Below are 20578 nucleotides of genomic sequence, written 5' to 3' on the forward strand. Positions count from 1 at the left end.
GTGTCAACGTTCTGTTTAATGGCATCATAAGGTTTTAATTGGCTAATTGGCAGAAGTAGGTTGCCAGGCTTTTCTTCCTAATCTGTTTTAGTCTAGAAACTCTGCTTGAAACCTGTCCAACATGGATGACCTGTTGGTATTTGAAATATCAGTGGCATAACTTCCAGCATCATAGTAACATGCAAGCCATCACAGAGCAACAAGCTGACAGATGACTGGTGGGTAATAAATATTAAGATGGAGTTATTCACAACAATCCCTAAGTTTGCACAAGAGGCACCTAACCCACTGAGGGCTTTCCAGAGAAGTCCCCCTGAGGAAGCAGTGCCAGAGCTAAGTCTTATAGGAGTACTTTAGGTAGAAAGGTGTTACAAATAGAGAACCTCAGGTACCGAGACAGCAGCACTTGGAGAAACTGCTAGAGAAAAAAAAAAAAGAGTGTGAGTTGGTAAGTATTAAGGGACCACAAAAGAGATGCTCTAGCAATGTCTTAAAGATCCTTGTCAGCCATATTATTGACCTTTAATAGTTTTCTGAAGATGACAGGGCCGTAGGAGTGTTCTGAGTGGAATAAGTAAAACCTAGTCATTGTAACTGGTCTCATTTGTAATTCACGACCGTGAACCTCAAATGAAGCCTTAACTTTCCCTTGCAGGCGCACCATGTTCCCAAATATACCTACTCTTCCACTATAGTAGCCTACTCTTTTGTATTATCTCCTCAATCCTCAAACTTCCAATCCCTTCTCCTCCACCCTCACTCTCAGCTGATTACTTGCTTTCTACTTCACTGGAATAATGGAAGCAATGAGAGAGAACTTCCATTAGCTCCCCCTCCACATCTTCTCACCTACAATGTTTGTAGCCTTAGTGTCCATTTCCCTCCTGTTACCGTAGACAAACTGTCCATGAAGCCGAGTAGACCGCCCTTCCGTTTGTGTACAAGATACTGTCCTCTGCCGCCTACTCAGAGACATTTCTCTGGCACTTCTCTCCCATCTCTTCTGCTTTAGCAATCTTTCCCTCTCAACCACACTCTTCCAGAGCGTAAAAACTGCCCCATTCCCATCCTTCCTTTCACAGAGAAACTCCTTGGAAGAGCTGTCTATTGCCGTCTCCAATTTCTCTCCTCACATCCTTTTTTAGGAAACCCTGGTGGTGTAGTGGTTAAGTGCTACAGCTGCTAACCCAAAGATCGGGAGTTCAAATCCACCAGGAGCTCCTTGGAAACTCTGGGGACAGTTCTCTGTCCTATAGGGTTGCTATGACTTGGAATTGACTTGACAGCAACTGGTTATCTTTTTTTAAACCAAGTCCAATTGGGCTATCATCTAACTGCTCCTCTGAAACTTCTTTTTCATCTGAAATTTCTTTTATCAAGATGACTTCCATTCTGCTAAATACAATCAATGTTTCTATCATCCTTATCTCACTTGACCTATAAACAACATTTGACACAGTTGATGAACTCTTTTTTCCTTGAAACTCTACCTTTGCATGGCTTCTAGAACACAAAAATTGCCTGATTTTTCTCCTGCCACTTCTTACCAGGCTCCTTTGCTGATTTCTCCTTATCTTGCTGCCATCTTTATGGTGGAGTGTCCAGGGTTCAATTCTTGGACTTCTCTATGTACACTACACTCTTGGTAATGTCACCAATGTGCTTATTACTCCAAAATTTGAACCTTTAGCTCAGGCCTCTCCCCTGAATTCTAGGTTCATACCTGACATCTTCTTTGTTTAACAAATTTCAAACTCAACCTATCCTACAGTGAGATTCTCTTCCAAGCCTGCTCCTTCTCTAGATCTAGCCATGTCAATAAAAGATAACTCCATTCTCCCAGTTTCTTAGCCCAAATGTTTAAAGTCTTCCTAATTCCTCTCTTTGCCCACACCTTATATCAAATATGTCAGCACTTCTCTTTGATTCTATTTTTTTAAAATTCCTGGAATCTGACCTCTTCATGCCTCCCCCCCATCCCTTCATTTTCTAAGCATTTAACACCTTCTCACAGAGCATACAACACTTATTTTGTTTACTGACTTTCTCCCCAACTAGTCCTAATTTGTTGTGTTCTCTTCTCATACAGAGGGTGATCTTTGCTTCTTTGTTGCACTTTCTTACTTCGATGGCCTGTCCCTATAGAGGGGCACCTTGCGTAGCATAGGCAGTCACTAAATGTTGGTTGAATGACTGTGCAGAAAATGCAAGCTTTTCCATTTATTTTTCTGTGCCCTTTCATGTGATGCCCAGAATTGTGCTAACCTTTGTGTGTGACTTTAATACACAAGCCAGTGAATTTAGGAAAGAAGTCAGTTTTTCCTACATGCTTTCCCTGGTTTGTAACTGAGAACTTGGTATCCATTATTTTATGAGTCAAGTCTAGATGCCTGTTCTCTAAATGCATTTCTTTTTACTTGTTCACATTGAAGCCTCTCCTTACCACCCACATATATTTCTAGTGTATCCTTCACTGGCTTGGCACGATGCATGAACTCAATGTCATTTCCAGATCCAGAAATTGTGTTGTATGTTCCATCATCAAGATCTCATACTAACAGACACTGATTTCAGCTCTCGAGAACTCAGCCACTTACGTTGTTATTTTAAAACAAACGAACAAACAAAATCTGTATTTTCTTACCATTGTTTTCTCCAAGAGAGCTCTCTATCCAGAATAAAACATGTCTCTCTATATTTACTGAAGTTTGTAGATCTATAAGGCCTTAAGTATAGGTTTTGGTGTTCTATAAGTTTTGTTACTACTGCAAATGAGACTGTTCTCCCCACTACATTGTTCGCTGATCCAGGAACTGGAGAAAAATCTACAGGCTGGCAGTAGCTTATGATGAGGCGTACATTGGAAGAGCTATTGAATCAGACTGGTTTCAAACCACTAAAACAACCAATAAACAACGTAGTAGTTGTGGTAAAGACAGGCTGCTCTTTAATACACACTGATGTATCTTTACAAAAATCCCTAGACCTGAGGTAACTGGAGGATAACTCTTTTCCTCAAAGAATCTAACAGAAAAATAACTGGCCACCTCATTTACTTGTCTTAACCATGCTAATGTTCGTTCTGTTTGTTTTTAATTTTATTCTATTAGGTTTTCTGTATAGACTACCATGCTCTCTGGGGATAATAATACATTTGCCTTAACCTTTCCAATATTTATAATTTTATTTGAGTTTGTTGTCAAATCAAAGTGGGGTGAATGATCATCTTTTTCCCCCCAACTTTAATGGTAGTATCTTGAATATTTCATTACTAATTTTTACATTGGCAGTGTGTTTGGGATATACTTCATAATCTTATTATAGATGTATTCTTGTATTCCTATTTAACTTTTTCTATCAAAAATTGATGTTAAGTTTAACCAAATGTCTTTTCGGTGCCAAGATAATCATATGATTTTCCTCTGTTGGCTAAGTAATATGATTAATTAATCAAGTTCTTGATATTAAATTCCCTTTTCCTCTTGGTTTGGTGTATTATCCTTTTAATACACATTGTTGGATTTGGATAATAAACTTAGTCTCTGAGTTCGTAAGCAAAATTGCCTTCAGCTTTTTTTTTTTTTTTTTGTGCCTGTTACTTTTTCAGGTGTTTGTATCACGTCTCTGCTACTATGAAAAAATGAGTCGTGAAAAACAGCATGAGAATTATTTCCCCTTAGCTATGTAAGAGGACTCACCTATGACTCCATCAAGTACGGGTAAACAGAGTACTTTCTGAGGGCAGAAGGGGCAACATTATGTAATTTTAACATTTTATTCATCTTATTGGTCTCCTAGGCTTTCCACTTCTTGTATGCCATCGGTCTTTTATATTGTCATTTTTCAACTTCATTAATTACCATTGAATTGAAAATTACAACAGAAGTCATGTCTACAAAATTAGCATACGATCAATACCATGACTTTTGTAGATGAGGGTTGTGTGAACTGCTGCGGGGGCGGGGGGTGTTAATTTTTATGGTTTTTCTGAAAAGGATTTTTTATTTTTTGCAATTTTATCAATAACCTGAAAACAATCAATTCTCTGACCAAGGAACTCTATATTCTAGACTATACGCCAAAGAAATTATTCAGAAAGAGTAGAGAGAGATTAATGGATGATTGTTTTCATCACCAAACCAAAAAAATAAAACAAACCCGTTGCCATTGAGTTGATTCTGACTCATAGTGACCCTATGAACTGCCCCATTGAGTTTCCAAGGAGCGGATAGTGGATTCAAACTGCTGACATTTTGCTTAGCAGCCAAGCTCTTAACCACTACACTACACGCCTAGAAACAACACAAATATCCAACAGAGAAACAATGAGGTAAATTATGCCCTGTTTTGAAATAACATTTTTGAAGAGTTTTTGATGACACAAGAAAATGCCAATAATACAATGTTAAGCAGGAAAACAATAAGATAGGAAATTGTATATGCAATATGATCTCAACCTTAGAAATTTTTTAATGTTAATTGTGTTACTCTCAGGTGGAAAGGTATAGCAATTTTTTCCTCCTAGTTCGTATACCTTTTTCAAAGTTTTGAAGAAAAAAAATAATGAGCAACCGTACTTTTTATTTTGAAAGTTTTTTTTTTTTTTTTTTTTTTTTTTTTAACTCTTTTCTATATTGACTTGGCAGTGGGTTTGGTTTTTGGTACTTTTTATTTTGAAAGTTTTTTTTTTTTTTTTTTAACTCTTCTCTGTGAGCATTTTTGTATTTGGAAACAGTGGTGATGCCTCTCCCACATCTTCTGTCTTGCAGAACAAATAGTATGAAATTCCTTCCACTCTTCTTCACACTCCTCGTGTCTCCAGCCCTCCCCTCTCCTGGTCACCCCTCTGCAGGTGCTAACAAGGTTGAAGCTTTGCCCCCAGGGAGTTTCCTAAAGATGTGCACTCCACTGCTTTATTTCAGTCATGAGTGCCTTCCAAAGGTTCTTTGTGGTTATCAAGTTGACGTCCATCTCCAATTCACTCCATTCATCACCCATGTGCCATGCTCTGCACAGCAGCCCTTCTCAGTCATCCTTAGCTGGATGTAAGTCTTGTTGTTTCCCAGGGCCACAGAAAGCTCGTCTGTAAAATGGAAGTGTTGGCCTGTCACCTTGCCTCTGACAACTACCGCTGCCATTTTCCTCTAGCAGTCCTGGATCCCTCCTCACTTGCTAGTCTTCTTTCTAGGTGAAATACAGTGTGTCAGGGTGACCACATGTACCAAACTTTTTCTGATCCTAGTCATCCACGCCCTCATTTCCATGCATACGCCTTGTGAATCAGATCGGTCTCTGATCCATCCATCCTCCCAGCCTGTGCGATCTCTACTCCCTTGGAGGAGACCATTATTCTACTGGAGTAAGCTTTATTCTTGGTGGCTTCAGAAATCGAGCTGAGATTTTTCACATTTTGTATTATCGTATGGAAGAACCTTCTAAAGTTCAAAGCAGTGGAAAATGAAAAGAACCATTCAGTGTACCAGACTTGGGGGCGGGGGGTTGGGCAGGAGATGCGGGAGAGGGAATTTCTGCATTGGATGGGAAGACAGAATTAACACAACCTGAGGTTCATACCCTAAGTGAGTTCCCTCACCTGCCTACATCAGGAATTCAAGGGGATCAGGTGTGGGGACTTATACCAAAAAGGAATTGTCAACGTGGTCAATAGCTTTTACTGAGTGGGACGGCAAAGCCTGAAGGAGATTTTATAAAGACATGGAATGTAGAAAGAGAGGATCCTTGATTTTTCCCTGTCCAGTACCATCACGAAAAGGAAGAGAGGGGGAGGCGGAGCCAAGATGGAGGAGTAGACAGACGCTTCTGTCGAGCCCTCGTTACAACAAAGACCCAAAAAAACAAGTGAAACCAGTATATTTGTGACAAGCTGGGAGCCCTGAGCATCAAAGGCAAGCTTAGACAATGAACTGAGGGGCAGGGGGAAGAAGAGGCCTTTCAGAAGTAGAGGATTTACCGGACCTGAATCACAGGGAGCCCTCAGGCATCATTCCAGGAGCGGTGGTGGTGGGGGTGGTGGCGATGGGCTGGTCCTAGGGTTCGGCCTCAGTTTCCTCAGGGAGAAGCAGCCAGCCACGCAGCCCACTCACACCTCCAGAACCTGAGGAGAAGGGTGCTCTGGGCAAAAGCTAAGCACTTTTGGATATTTTACCCCACCCCACCCCCACCCCCAAGCCAGCTTCAGCAGCTGAATCACTGGGCCTGAGATAGACTCCGGTGAGCACCTAGAGCCATCCTCCCTGCCTTGGGGGAGGAAAAAATTTGCAACTGGAGGGAAAAGATAATTTGCTAGCTCCATTAACTGAGGGAGCTCAGGACAGAAGTGGCTCCTATCCAGGCATAAACCGTCTGTGGACATTGAGCACCTTTCCTTTCTGCATGGACCTGTGTGGGCTTATTTTGGGAGAATAGGCCCTTGTTAGCAAACTCCAACCGTTTCTGCTGTGCAGTGGAGAGGTGGGTGTTTGATGTTTGACATTGCTTTGCCTATTAAAACAAGGTCCTCACCTACCCACAACAGGGACCTAAGGACTGGTGGCTCCACTTGGGTCACCCAGGCACCCGCAACAAGGGCCCAGGGATAACTGGTACCTCCCAGTCCTTACAACAAAATCCTTGGGTGCCCATGGTCCCTCTGCAGAGCCCACCCACCAGCACGCTCTAGGGAATAGAGACGCGTTTTCCTCAGAGACACTTGGGGATCAGTTCTCAGCTCCCTGCCTTGTTCAGAGCGTGACCCCCTGCTGCAATCAGATACAGGTATATACGCCAATCACTCCTGCCCCTCTAAGACTGTAGGACAGAGCCTATACCACACACTTGATGATCAGCTACCTGGGAACCTGAGCTGAATTCATACAAGAAAACTGAATGGAATCCTAGACCAATATACCTGATAATAGCTCTAGCCAGCTGGGGACTAGACACCAGAGCTCCAAAGGCAAAAATAATCAAGCTAGCTCACTCAAGCAACCCATAGGGGTATACCAAAAAAAAAAAAAAAAAAAAAAGCAAGTATCTACTACACAGTAAGCAAGCATAAACAAATACAATAACTTATACATGGCTCAGAGACAACAGTCAATATCAAGTCACATAAAGAAACAGACCATGATCACCTCAACAGGCTCTCAAAACAAAGAATCCAGGGATCTTCTAGATGAAAGTGCATTCCTGGAATTACCAGATGCAGAATACAAAAGTTTAATTTACAGAACCCTTTAAGACTTCAGGAAGGAAATGAGGCAATATGCAGAACAAGCTAAGAAACACACAGATAAAGCAACTGAAGAAATTAGAAAGATCATGCAGGAACACAATGAAAAGTTTAATAAGCTGGAAAATTCCATAGACAGCAATCACAAATTCAGAAGATTAACAATACAATTACAGAATTAGACAACTCAATAGAAAGTCAGAGGAGAAGAATTGAGCAAGTAGAAGCTAGAATTTCTGAACTCAAAGATAAATTATTTGGCACTAATATATTTGAATAAAAATCACATAAAAGAATTTAAAAAAATGAAGAAATCTTAAGAATCGTGTGGGACTCTATCAAGAGAAATAGCCTACGAGTGATTGGAATACCAGAGCAGGGAGGGATAACAGAAAATACGGAGAGAATTGTTGAAGATTTGTTGGCAGAAAACTTCCCTGATATCGTGAAACCTGAGAAGATATCTATCCAAGTTGTTCATTGAACTCCACATAAGGTAGATCTGAAAAGAAAGTCACCAAGACATATTATGATCAAGCTTGCCAAAACCAAAGATAAAGAGACAATTATAAGAGCAACAAAGGATAAAAGAAAAGTCACCTACAAAGGAGAACCAATAAGAATAAGCTCGGACTACTCGGTGGAAACCATGCAGGCAAGAAGTCAATGGGGTGACATATTTAAAAAAATTGAAGGAAAAAAATTGCCTGCCGAGAATCATATATCCATCAAAACTGTCTCTTAAATATGAAGGTGAAATTAGGACATTTCCAGGTAAACTCAAGTTGAGGGAATCTGTAAAAAACAAACCAAAACTACAAGAAATACTAAAGGGAGCTCTTTGGTTAGAAAATCCATAATATCAGGTATCAACCCAAGACTAGAACACTGGGCAGAGCAACTAGAAGTCAACCCAGACAGGGAAATCCAAAAAAAAACAAAGCAAGATTAAAAAAAAAAAAAAGCCCAACACAGGGTAATTGCAATGTTATTATATAAAAGAAGACAACATTAAAATAATAAAGAGGGACTAAGAAATGTAATCATACACCTTCCATATGGAGAGGAAGATACGGCGATACAAAGAAATAAAAGTTAGCTTTAAATTTAGAAAAATAGGGGTAAATAATAAGGTAACCACAAAGGAGACAAACTATCCTACTCATCAAAAGAAAATACAGGGGAAAAATACAGACTCAGCAGAAACAAAATCAACGACAACAAATACGAGGAAAGGATAATATATAAAGAAAATCTACTCAGCACATAAAATCAAGTGGGAAAAAAACTGTCAACACACAAATAATGACATCAAAATGATAGCACTAAATTCATACCTATCCATAATTATCCCGAATGTCAATGGACTAAATGCAACAGTAAAGAGGCAGAGAGTGGCAGAATGGATTAAACAACAAGATCCATCTATATGCTGCCTACAAGAGACACACCTTAGACTAAGACACAAACAAACTAAAACTCAAAGGATGGAAAAAAATATATCAAGCAAACAACAATCAAAAAAGAGCAGGTGTAGCAATATTAATTTCTGACAAAATAGACTTTAAAGGATAAGAAGGACACTATGTAATGATTAAAGGGACAATACACCAAGAAGGTATAACCATATTAAATATTTATGCACCCAATGACAGGGCTGCAAGATACATAAAACAAACTCCATCAGCTTTGAAAAGTGAGATAGATGGCTCCACAATAATAGGAGGAGACTTCAACACACCACTTTCAGTGAAGGACAGGACATCCAGAAAGAAGCTCAATAAAGACACGGAAGATCTAAATGCCACGATCAACCAACTTGACCTTGTAGACATATACAGAACACTCCCCCCAACAGCATCCAACTATATTTCCTTTTCTAGTGCACATGGAACATTCTCTAGAATAGACCACATATTAGGTCATAAAGCAAGCCTTAGCAGAATCCAAAACATTGAAATATTACAAAGCATCTTCTCTGATCATAAGGCCATAAAAGTGGAAGTCAGTAACAGGAAAAGCAGGGAAAAGAAATCAAACACTTGGAAACTGAACAATACCCTGCTCAAAAAAGACTGGATTAGAGAAGACATTAAGGATGGAATAAAGAAATTCAGAGAATCCAATGAGAATGAAAACACTTCCTATCCGAACCTTTGGGACACAGCAAAAGCGGTGCTCAGAGGCCAAATTAAATCAATAAATGCACACATCCAAAAAGAAGAAAGGGCCAAAATCGAAGAACTGTCCCTACAATTTGAACAAATAGAAAGAGAGCAACAAAAGAGACCCACAGGCACCAGAAGAAAACAAATAATAAAAATTAAAGCTGAACTAAGTGAAATTAAAAAAAAAAAATAGAAAACAGAAAAACAATTGAAAGAATTAACAAGACCAAAAGCTGGTTTTTTGAAAAACTCAACAAAATTGATAAACCACTGGCCAAACTGACAAAAGAAAAACAGGAGAGAAAGCAAATAACCTGAATAAGAAATGAGATGGGTGATAGTACAACAGACCCAAATGAAATTAAAAGAATCATATCAGATTACTATGAAAAACCATACTCAAATTTGAAAACTTAGAAGAAATGGAGGAATTCCTAGAAACACACTACCTACCTAAACTAACACAAACACAGGTAGAACAACTAAATAGACCCGTAACAACAGAAGAGATTGAAAAGGTAATCAAAAAACTCCCCCCCAAAAAACCTTGGTCCAGATGGCTTCACTGTAGAGTTCTACCAAACTTTCTGAGAAGAGTTAACACCACTACTGCTAAAGGTATTTCAGAGCATAGTAAAGGACGGAATACTACCAAACTCATTCTATGAAGCCACCATATCCTGATACCAAAACCAGGTAAAGACACCACAAGAAAAGAAAATTATGGACCTATATCCCTCATCAATGTAGATGCAAAAATCCTCAATAAAATTCTAGCCAATAGAATTCAACAACATATTAAAAAAATAATTCACCATGAGCAAGTGGAATTCATACCAGGTATGCAGGGATGGTTCAACATTAGAAAAACAATTAATGAAATTCATCACATAAATAAAACAAAACACAAGAATCACATGATTTTATCAATTGATGCACAAAAAACATTTGACAAAGTTCAACACTCTTTCATGATAAAAACTCTCAGTAAAATAGGAATAGAAGGAAAATTCCTCAACATAATAAAGGACATTTATACAAAGCCAACAGCCAACATCACCCTAAATGGAGAGAGCCTGAAAACATTCTCACTGAGATCAGGAAACAGACAAGGATACCCTTTATCACCGCTTTTATTCAACATTGTGCTGGATGTCCTTGCCAGAGCAATTAGGCTAGATAAAGAAATAAAGGGCATCCAGATTGGCAAGGAAGAAGTTAAAATATCTCTAGTTGCAGATGATGTGATCTTATACACAGAAAACCCTAAGGAATCCTCCAGAAAACTACTGAAACTAATAGAAGAGTTCAGCAGAGCATCGGGATACAAGATAAACATACAAAAATCAGTTGGATTCCTCTACACCAACAAAAAGAACATCGAAGAGGAAATCACCAAATCAATGCCATTTACAGTAGCCCCCAAGAAGATAAAATACTTAGGAATAAATCTTACAGAAATGTGAAAAACTCATACAAAGAAAACTACAGTACACTTCTGCAAGAAACTAAAAGAGACTTTCATAAGTGGAAGAACATACCTTGCTCATGGATAGGAAGACTTAACATTATAAAAACGTCTATTTTACCAAAAACAATCTATACATTTAATGCAATTCCAATCAAAATCCCAACGACCTTCTTTAATGAGATGGAGAAACAAATCACCAATTTCATATGGAAGGGAAAGAGGCCCCGGATAAATAAGGCATTACTGAAAATGAAGAACAAAGTGGGAGGCCTTACTTTACCTGGCCATTATACTGCCACAGTAGTCAAAACAGCCTGTACTGGTACAACAACAGATACATGGACCGATGGATCAGAATTGAGAATCCAGACATAAATCCATCCACATATGAGCAGTTGATACTTGACCAAGACCCCAAAATAGTTAAATGGGGAAAAGACAGTCTTTTTAACGAATGGTGCTGGCATAATTGGATTTAAAAAAAAAAAAATTTTTTTTTTTTACCTATCTGCAAAAAAATGAAACAAGACCCATACCTCACTCCATGCACAAAAACTAACTCAAAATGGATTAAAGACCTAAATATAAAATCTAAAACGATACAGATCATAGAAGAAAAAATAGGGACAACGTTAGAAGCCCTAATCCATGGCATAAACAGTATACAAAACATTATAAACAACGTAGAAGAAAAACTAGACAACTGGGAGCTCCTAAAAATCAAACACCTATACTCATCCAAAGACTTCACCAAAAGAGTAAAAAGACTACCTACAGACTGGGAAAAAATTTTTAGCTATAACATTTCTGATCAGCGCCTGATCTCTAAAATCTACATGATATTGCAAAAACTCAACAGCAAAAAGACAAATAGCCCAATTAAAAAATGGGCAAAAGATATGAATAGACACTTCACTACAGAAGGCACTCAAGTAGCTAACAGATATATGAGGAAATGTTCACGATCATTAGCCATTAGAGAAATGCAGATCAAAACTACAATGAGATTTCATCTCACTCCAACAAGGCTGGCATTAATCCAAAAAACACAAAATAATAAATGTTGGAGAGGCTGTGGAGAGATTGGAACACTTCTACACTGCTGGTGGGAATGTCAAATGATACAACCACTTTGGAAATCAATTTGGTGCTTCCTTAAAAAGCTAGAAATAGAACTACCATATGATCCAGTAATCCCACTCCTTGGAATATATCCTAGAGAAATAAGAGCCTTTAGACGAACAGATATATGCACACCCATGTTTATTGCAGCACTGTTTCCAATAGCAAAAAGATGGAAGCAACCAAGGTGCCCATCTACGGATGAATGGATAAATTATGGTATATTCACACTATGGAATAATATGCATCGATAAAGAACAATGAGGAATCTGTGAAACATTTCATAACATGGAGGAACCTGGAAGGCATTATGCTGAGTGAAATGAGTCAGTTGCAAAAGGATAAATATTGTATAAAACCACTATTATAAAAAACTTTTTTTTTTTTTTTTATAATAGTGGTCTTATAAGAACTTGAGAAATAGTTTAAACTGAGAAAAAAACATTCTTTTGTGGTTACGAGGCGGGGAGGGAGGGAGAGGGGCATTCAGTAATCAGATAGTAGATAAGAAATACTTTAGGTGAAGGGAAAGACAGCACACAATACAGGGAGGTCAGCACAATTGGACTAAACCAAAAGCAAAGAAGTTTCCAGAATAAACTGAATGCTTCAAAGGCCAGCATAGCAGGGGCAGGGGACTGGTGACCATGGTTTCAGGGGACATCAAAGTCAATTGGTGTAGTAAAATCTATTAAGAAAACATTCTGCATCCCACTTTGAAGAGTGGCATCTGGGGTCTTAAAAGCTAGCAAGCAGCCATCTAAGATACATTAATTGGTCTCAACCCACCCGGATCAGAGAATGAAGAACACCAAGGACACAAGGCAATTATGAGCCCAAGAGACAGAGAGCCACATGAACCAGAGACTACATCATCCTGAGACCAGAAGAACTAGATGGTGCCCGGCTACAACTGATGATTGCCCTGACAGGGAATACAACAGAGAACCCCTGAGGGAGCAGGAGAGCAGTGGGATGCAGACCCCAAATTCTCATAAGACCAGACTTAATGGTTTGACTGAGACTAGAAGGACCCCGGTGGTCATGGCCCCCAGACCTTCTGTTGGCCCAGGACAGGAACCATTCCTGAAGCCAACTCTTCAGACATGGATTGGACTGGACAATGGGTTGGAGAAGGATGCTGGTGAGGAGTGAGCTTCTTAGATCAGGTGGACACTTGAGACTATGTTGGCATCTCCTGCCCAGAGAGGAGATAAGAGGGTGGAGTGGGTTAGAAGCTGGCGAAATGGACACGACAAGAGAGAGTAGAGGGAGAGAGCGGGCTGTCTCATTAGGGGGAGAGTAATTGGGATTGTATAGCAAGGTGTATATAGGTTTTTGTGTTAGAGACTGACTTGATTTGTAAACTTTCACTTAAAGCACAATAAAAATTATAAAAAATAAAAAAAAGAAAAGGAAGAGAGATAAGCGGATTCAAGAGGGGGAATTTGCAAAGGAGTCTAGCAGTCATAAGCGCGGATGCATGCTAATCAGGCTTTTTAAGGCTACAAAGACAGACAGACAGGCTTTTCTAATTAGCAGGGTCCTGTTGTTAGAAGGAGGGGAGCCATGGTGGTGTAGCAGTTAAGAGCTCGCTTGATAACCAAAAAGCCTACAGTTCAAATCCACCAGCCGCTCTTTGGAAACCCTATGGGGGCAGTTCTACCCTGTCCTATAGGGTCGTTATGAGTCAGAATTGACTCAATGGCAATGGCTTTTGTCAGGAGGAGGAGCTCTGGTGGCTCAGTGGTTAAGAGCTTGGCTGCTAATCAAAAGGTCAGCAGTTCGAATCCACCAGCTGCTCCCTGGAAACCATATGGGGCAGTTCTACTCTGTCACGTAAGGTCACTATGAGTCAGAATCAGCTCTACAGCAGTGAGGTTTTGTTTGTTTGTTTGTTTTGTTTTTTGTCATGAGGAGTGAGTAGCACTGAAGAAGACCTGAATCCAACCCTCAAGGGACTTACAGAGCTGAAAGTGCTGAGCAAACTCAGGTTGTGGGTCACCTACCCAGGCTGGGAGTAGGAACAGAGGAACAGTAGCTAAAAAACAGACAATGGTTTAGGAACCTGAATGATATTCTGGATCTACTGACTGGGGTTATCTGGTCACCCTCTCCCCAGTCACTTTCCGCTGGCTTTACCCACACACATACATTCCATTGTGGGGCAGTAGGGTATCATGGTAAGTACTTGGGCTCTGTAGCCAGACTATTTAGGCTTATATCCCAGCTCTGCTCCTTCCTGTTAGTGTCATGCTGGGCAAGTTAATTGGCCTTTCTGTCCCTCCATCTCCTCATATGAAAGATAAAGAAAATAATTGTACCTACGTCTTTTGTTGTGAGGATTAATTGAGTTAATCTATATAAAAAAGAGCACTTAGAATAGTGTCTGGCATATAATATGCACTCAATGAATTTCAGTTATTATTAATTCCTTTTTTACATTCTACCATTATTTTGTCTCTGCTAATCTCTGCATCTCTTCTTCTTAAGTGTCCTTCAGCCTCTGACCTTGATGTCAATAGTCAACTCTCTCTACAGATCAAACTCCTATTGAGTTAATCATTTCCATCTCTGTTGGGCAGAGTTTTGGCACCAGGCCATCTCATAGGGCAGCTTCTCAGTCCATAGATAGGGCACACTTTTTGCCCAGTGAGAATTGTTAATAATAGCCAAAACTTATAATACATACTAGCAAGAGTAGCGGGGTCAGATGGTACCAGATATATGACATCAATTTTGTACAGTGAGTCTGTATGGCATTACATTTGAAATTAAGAGAAAGGTTATTTTAAAAATAGGTTATTTTAAAAATAATGTGGGTCAACCATGACCCTGCCTATTATGAAACCCTAGGTTCAGGAACTTCACAAGCCATGCCCTCTGTCCCTGGAAAAGGCCAGTGTGTCCTGGAAGCAGAAGTGAGAGCCTGTTGATCCAGGGCAATCTCATTTATCTTTATGTCCACAGTGCCCAGAACAAAGCCTGACATGTGGGAGGCACGTGATACCTAGGTGTCCACAAATAACTGAATCACAAGGTCCCTGGAGGTATTTTCAATTTCGTCCTTTCTAAACCTTCAATTTACAAATGCATTCATTCAATCATTCATTCAGTGTTATTTCTATGTGTTCATTCCTCGTAGAATTCTCTCCTTCCATGACGGAGACTTAGGTTCAGTTCCTGGCCAACGTACCTCATGCAGTTACCACTTGTCTGCTAGTGGAGGCTTGCGTATTGCTATGATGCTGAACAGGTTTCCGTGAAGCTTCCAGACTAAGAGGGGCTAGGAAGAAAGGCCTGTCAATCTACTTCCAAAAATCCATCAATGAAAACCCTGTGAATCACAATGGTTTGATCCATGGCCAGTCGTGGGATGGTGTAATACAGAGCCCATTTCATTCCATTGTGCATAGAATCACCATGAATCTGGGTCGACTGGATGGCTAGTAACCACAATAAAAACATTCCTGGGTATATAAAAGGGCCTTGGACTTTGCACTCAAGGAGTTTGTTGTTTATATACCTGGAAACCTAATGCAAAAAGCAAACAAACAAAAAAGATCAAAACCCAAGAAATTATTCTCCCTATCATTTTTTTTTTATCAACTACCCCCTAAGCACTATATCCAGCTGTCATGGATGATAGATATGATTGTAAATGTACAGAGCTGGGACTTTAAAGTAAAAAAAAATTCAGACTGAACCCTAGAAAATATTACCCATTGCAACTGAGAGGCTGTAAGAGAAGGGAGCTGGGTGGCTGGGGTGGGTGGGCACTGGCAGAGACACCCAAGCTTCATTAGATTTTCAGCTGGGTAGTAACCCCACTCAGAACTCAGTGGGAGTTTAATCGGTACTGAAACTTGATTGGCTACGACCAAAGTTTAGTTCTACCATTTAATTACAGCAGAATTTCCCTAATAAGTTAATTGACACTTTATCCCTTAGCTGCTTGTCCATTGAAACTACTGTGCTAAGAGCAAAAAAAAAAAAAAAACTATTAACAAAAGAAAAAAAAAATTGGCATTGTCCTTATTAAGCCTTTGGGACAAATATTTACACTGCATTTTACTTTTTTTTTTTTTTTTTTTTACTCCCTTTATTCTGGAAGGGATTTTATAGTTTTTTCTGACATATGCCAAAGCAGGTTTTTACATTTTGCAAGTATGCAAATAGCAAATGGAATAAGAAATTCATGCAGATACTTTCCCAGATTTTCAAATGCAGAACATCGTGTTATGCTGGTTCCACAAGTTATAATTGCACTTAAAAGTCCTGCCTTGACATGGCATTTGGGGACTTTGGGGACTGCACACTATTTCATGTCTGACTTTTACAGCTTTGTAATCAGCCCTATTCATAAGAACGGGCTTATAGAAAACACATTTCTTCTTCAGAAGGAGAAAGAGTGATTAATGAGGACTTCAAGAGCGCCTTCTGGGCCCTGGAGAAGCCCAGCAAAGAGAAGGCACTTCATTGGAATTTCTGCTGCAGTCTAGATTCCCCCTTTTGCTCTCTGAGAACACTTTCCCGCTGCTAAGGTGCAGAAGACAACGTCTCCTCTGGTTAGTACCTTATTGTCCCTGCCTCCTTCTCTCCCCAGAATCTCTTAGTAATCTATCCGAAGAGGAAAACTTTCAGGAATGTCCTCTTTGGGAGTCTTACAAAATGTGTAAGCTTGTATCATTCCTTACTTCTTAGGAATAAAGGAAAGCTCTTCATAGAACTGGAAACATTTTCTTTGAAACAAAAGCAATCAAGGACTCTCCAGGGCTGGGCCAGAGAGATTCATTCCTCATCCTCCTGAGATCAAAATGGTGAAAGGCCTAAGTGTCTCTCCTTCAAATAGTCCCAAGAACCTTACTCTGGAAGGACGCTCCCTCCAGAATGTCTGCACACAACCAGGGCAGACAGTAGCTGCAGCTCCTGTGTCATTCTGGTTAATCCAGGACATCTGGCCACCCCGTGTGGGAAACCATGTTCTGTGTATCCTTAGTGTAAGCAAGAGGGAACGTCCTGTGCATGGGAGATCTGGCTACCATGGAAATAAAACCAACTAGAAAAGACCGTAGTGGTAAATCCCTTTCATGGGGTGTGCTTTCTTTATAAACATGTTAGAAATATATTACTATAAATTTATTTTCAAATAATCTTCAGCCTGCATAATGTAATTTTCAAGACAGGCAAGCACTCATCTTAAACTTCTAGATGTTTCTTTTCTTGCTTTATTCTTTAACCCAGCGGTTCTGCAAAACCTGTTGTGCTGACTGACAATTACTGCAGTGGTACTTTGGGGAAGAAAGACATGCGTTGCTGAAGTCTTGGAGAAAACAGGTGAGTACCAGGAATCATCAGCTCTTGGACTCACTTTTGGGTCCAAGGACAACGTGAGTTCTGTCAAAATGCTTATTTATGGCATTAGTTGTAAAAGCAGCTAACCTGAAACAGAGAAGACCTGAATTCTCGTTCTTCTCCACATTAACTGGCTCTGCCATTTTAAGCAAGACACTTAACTTCTCAATTTCCTTAATCTTAAAATAAAATCATGGAATTTTCAAAACTAGAAGAGACCCTGGGGAAAAAACCTATTTCAGCTTCAGCTACTTCATTTTAAAGATGAAAACACTAATACCTGTCTCATCTAACTCCCAGGCTAGCTGAGAATGTCAACCGAAAATTCAGCATCCTTTAGAAAGTTTAAAGTTGTACAAACTGTTATGCAAATGGAAAAAATAATAACTACTGCTCACAATAAAATTACAAAGTCCTTCAAGGTTCAGTCCAAATACCTATCATCAAATAATATTATTTTTATTAGCACTAGTAAAACCCATGCTTAGCTACAGGTAGATCCTTTTATTTCCCCCAAATTTCCAAAAGTTTGGTAAAGGGATGGTATTCTTTCCTCTCTGCCTTGCAAATCTGTTACATGCCCTCTCAAACCAAAACTGAATTTCCTCAACACTGCTCTGAACTTGTCCAGGTAATTACTTCCAAAACTTTCAAACCACTTAAGTCACAGAATACAAATCATGTGGTTAAAACGAGCATATTTACCTCTACTGAGCATTCATTCATCTGTAGTTTGGCTTTGCAATGCACTTGGGTCTATCACATAACTTCTGCAGGCAAACTCTTCAATACAACTTTGTGCTTTGGGTTAAGTCTTTACTGGTTTCCCCCAAAAGCTTCGACATAGGTTTGCAGGTGGGGTGGTATATCTGAGAGTATGGTTCCAAGCAACAAGAGTGAGGGTCTGGAAGTGAAATGGGAAGGAGGGAAAGTCATTTCCAGGATGTGTTAACAAGTTGGCCACCTCTAGAGACTGGTGCTTAGTCTCAGAGGAGCTTCTCAGGAACCTCATGAATTGCGTGTTAGAGGACAAAAGAGGAAGTATCTGGATCCTGCACTTCAGAGGCATGAGTACAGAGTGACATTCTGCAGGTGCCCCTTACCATAGTGTCAGCGAAGCTCTGGGGCAGGAAGCAAGAAGGAGTTGTCCCAGATGAAGCGACAAGCTGTCAAATAGCATCTGGAACAAAGCTGGTTGAAGTTTGCACACACCTGGTCACTGTACTGGTGCCTGGATTAAGAAGTGGAGCTGAGAGGATTTAAGTAGAGGGTTAGTGAAAATGAAGGAAATCCTCGGGGAGATGTATTTACACAATAGCCCCAACAATGGATTCAAATGTACCATTGATCATGAAGATGGCACAGGATCAGGCGACATTTTGTTCTGTTATACATAAGATCTCCCTGAGTTGGAGCTGAGTTGATGGCAACTAATAATAACACGTGATGTATCTGATACATATTAAATGTCAACCAACCTATACACTATTGAATATTCCTTTATTCACTGAAAACTTGTCTTTGGAAATCTCCAATTCATGGGTGGTCAGGGTTCTCTTAATAACTCAAACAACACAGAGATTGGCTCTGGGTGCCTCTGTGTGCAACCTGAAACATAGAAAAAAAAAAAAATGTGTATTTGTCCAGGCTTGGCCATGGAGTGTTTCAGTGCAATGTACATGGGGGAACTTTAAAAAGAGCTTTTTCCTAAAGTAGGTAAATTTCACTTAGGTATGTGTTTGCATCTCTTTTAGGCACCAGAAGAGGCTGCCCACATGGATATTTGGTGCCACACTGTGAGATCAAGCTGTCTTTGCACAGTTCCATTTAGTTTCGATTTGGAGTATTTCCAAGTGTTAGATCTGAACTGATAGCCATAGGGTAGAGGTGAATGGAGAATGAGACCGATTTGGTTGAGAAATTTCCTAGGGCAGTAGTTCTCAGTGCGGTGTCCTTGGACCAACAGGCTCAGCACTGCCTGAGAGCTTGTTAGAAATGCAAATTCTCAGTGCTCACTTCAGACCTACTGAATTAGAAACTACAGGTGTGGGACCCAGAAATCTGCATTTTAAGGAGCCCTCCAGGTGATTCTGATGCATGCTAATGTTTGAGAACCACAATCCAAGAGGAATCTTCTAGTGTATTTCTTTCAGAGCACTAGACTACATCAGGGAGGGGAAAAAAAAAAAAATCAGCCAGAGAGTAAATCAGTAAGTCAACCTGTTAGTGCATATGCATTAAGTACTTACTAGGGTCCAGTTACTGTTATGGATTCTGGGGCTATGAAGGTAAATGAATCACATAACCTCTAATCTCAGGGATTTTACAATTCAGTGGAAGAGGTAGACAAGTTGACCAACACCAATAACACATGGTAAAAAGGAACACTTAACTGAGAGCCCTCATCCAACCTCAGGGAAGGAATCAGAAAAGTGGTGGCTTCTAATTTAAACCGTGAAACTAAAGGTACGTTGGAGAGGGCGGGAAGGACACTTCCAACAGAAGACACAGGTCATTCGAAGACTTAGGTGCAAAACTGAGTAGCTCAGTTTTAGGGAGCTAGATGAGTCTGGAATATAGGGTGAAAAGAGATAGAAGGGGTAACAAGGGATAGACCAAACCAACCAAAACCCAGTGCCATCGAGTTGATTCCGACTCATAGCGACCCTATAGGACCCAGTAGAACTGCCCCATTGGGTTTCCAAGGAGCGCCTGGTGGATTCGAGCTGCCGACCTTTGGTTAGCAGGAGTAGCATTTAACCACTACGCCACCAGGGTTTCCAGGGATAGACCATGAGTTGTTTAATATATGCAGAAGCTTGGATTTTATTCCCAGAGCCAGGAGGAGCCATTGGAATGTCTAAAAGACATTTCAAACTCAACTTGACAAGAATAGAGCACGTGATTTTTTTTTTTTCCCTGTCTTGTGTCCCATTCAATCTTTCCTCGGCTCAGGAAATGGCAACACCAACTACTCAATTTTTAGCCAAAAATGTATCCAAGATTCCTCCCCTCTTTCATCACCTACAGCCAAGCCTTAAGCTTACCCTGTCAGCTCAGCAAGTTTTGTTGGCTCTGCCTCCAGAAATTATCCCGAAACTTTCCACTTCTTACTGTCTTCTCTATTTCCTTCTTGATGGCAAAGTGGCTTCCCAACAGCACAAAGCCCATATGACCAATTCTCTTAGCATCATTTTGTTTGTCCCCCAGGAGTCCTATGCTGGGTTTTGT

The sequence above is a fragment of the Loxodonta africana genome, chromosome 8 (assembly GCF_030014295.1).
Source record: "Loxodonta africana isolate mLoxAfr1 chromosome 8, mLoxAfr1.hap2, whole genome shotgun sequence".
NCBI lineage: Eukaryota > Metazoa > Chordata > Mammalia > Proboscidea > Elephantidae > Loxodonta > Loxodonta africana.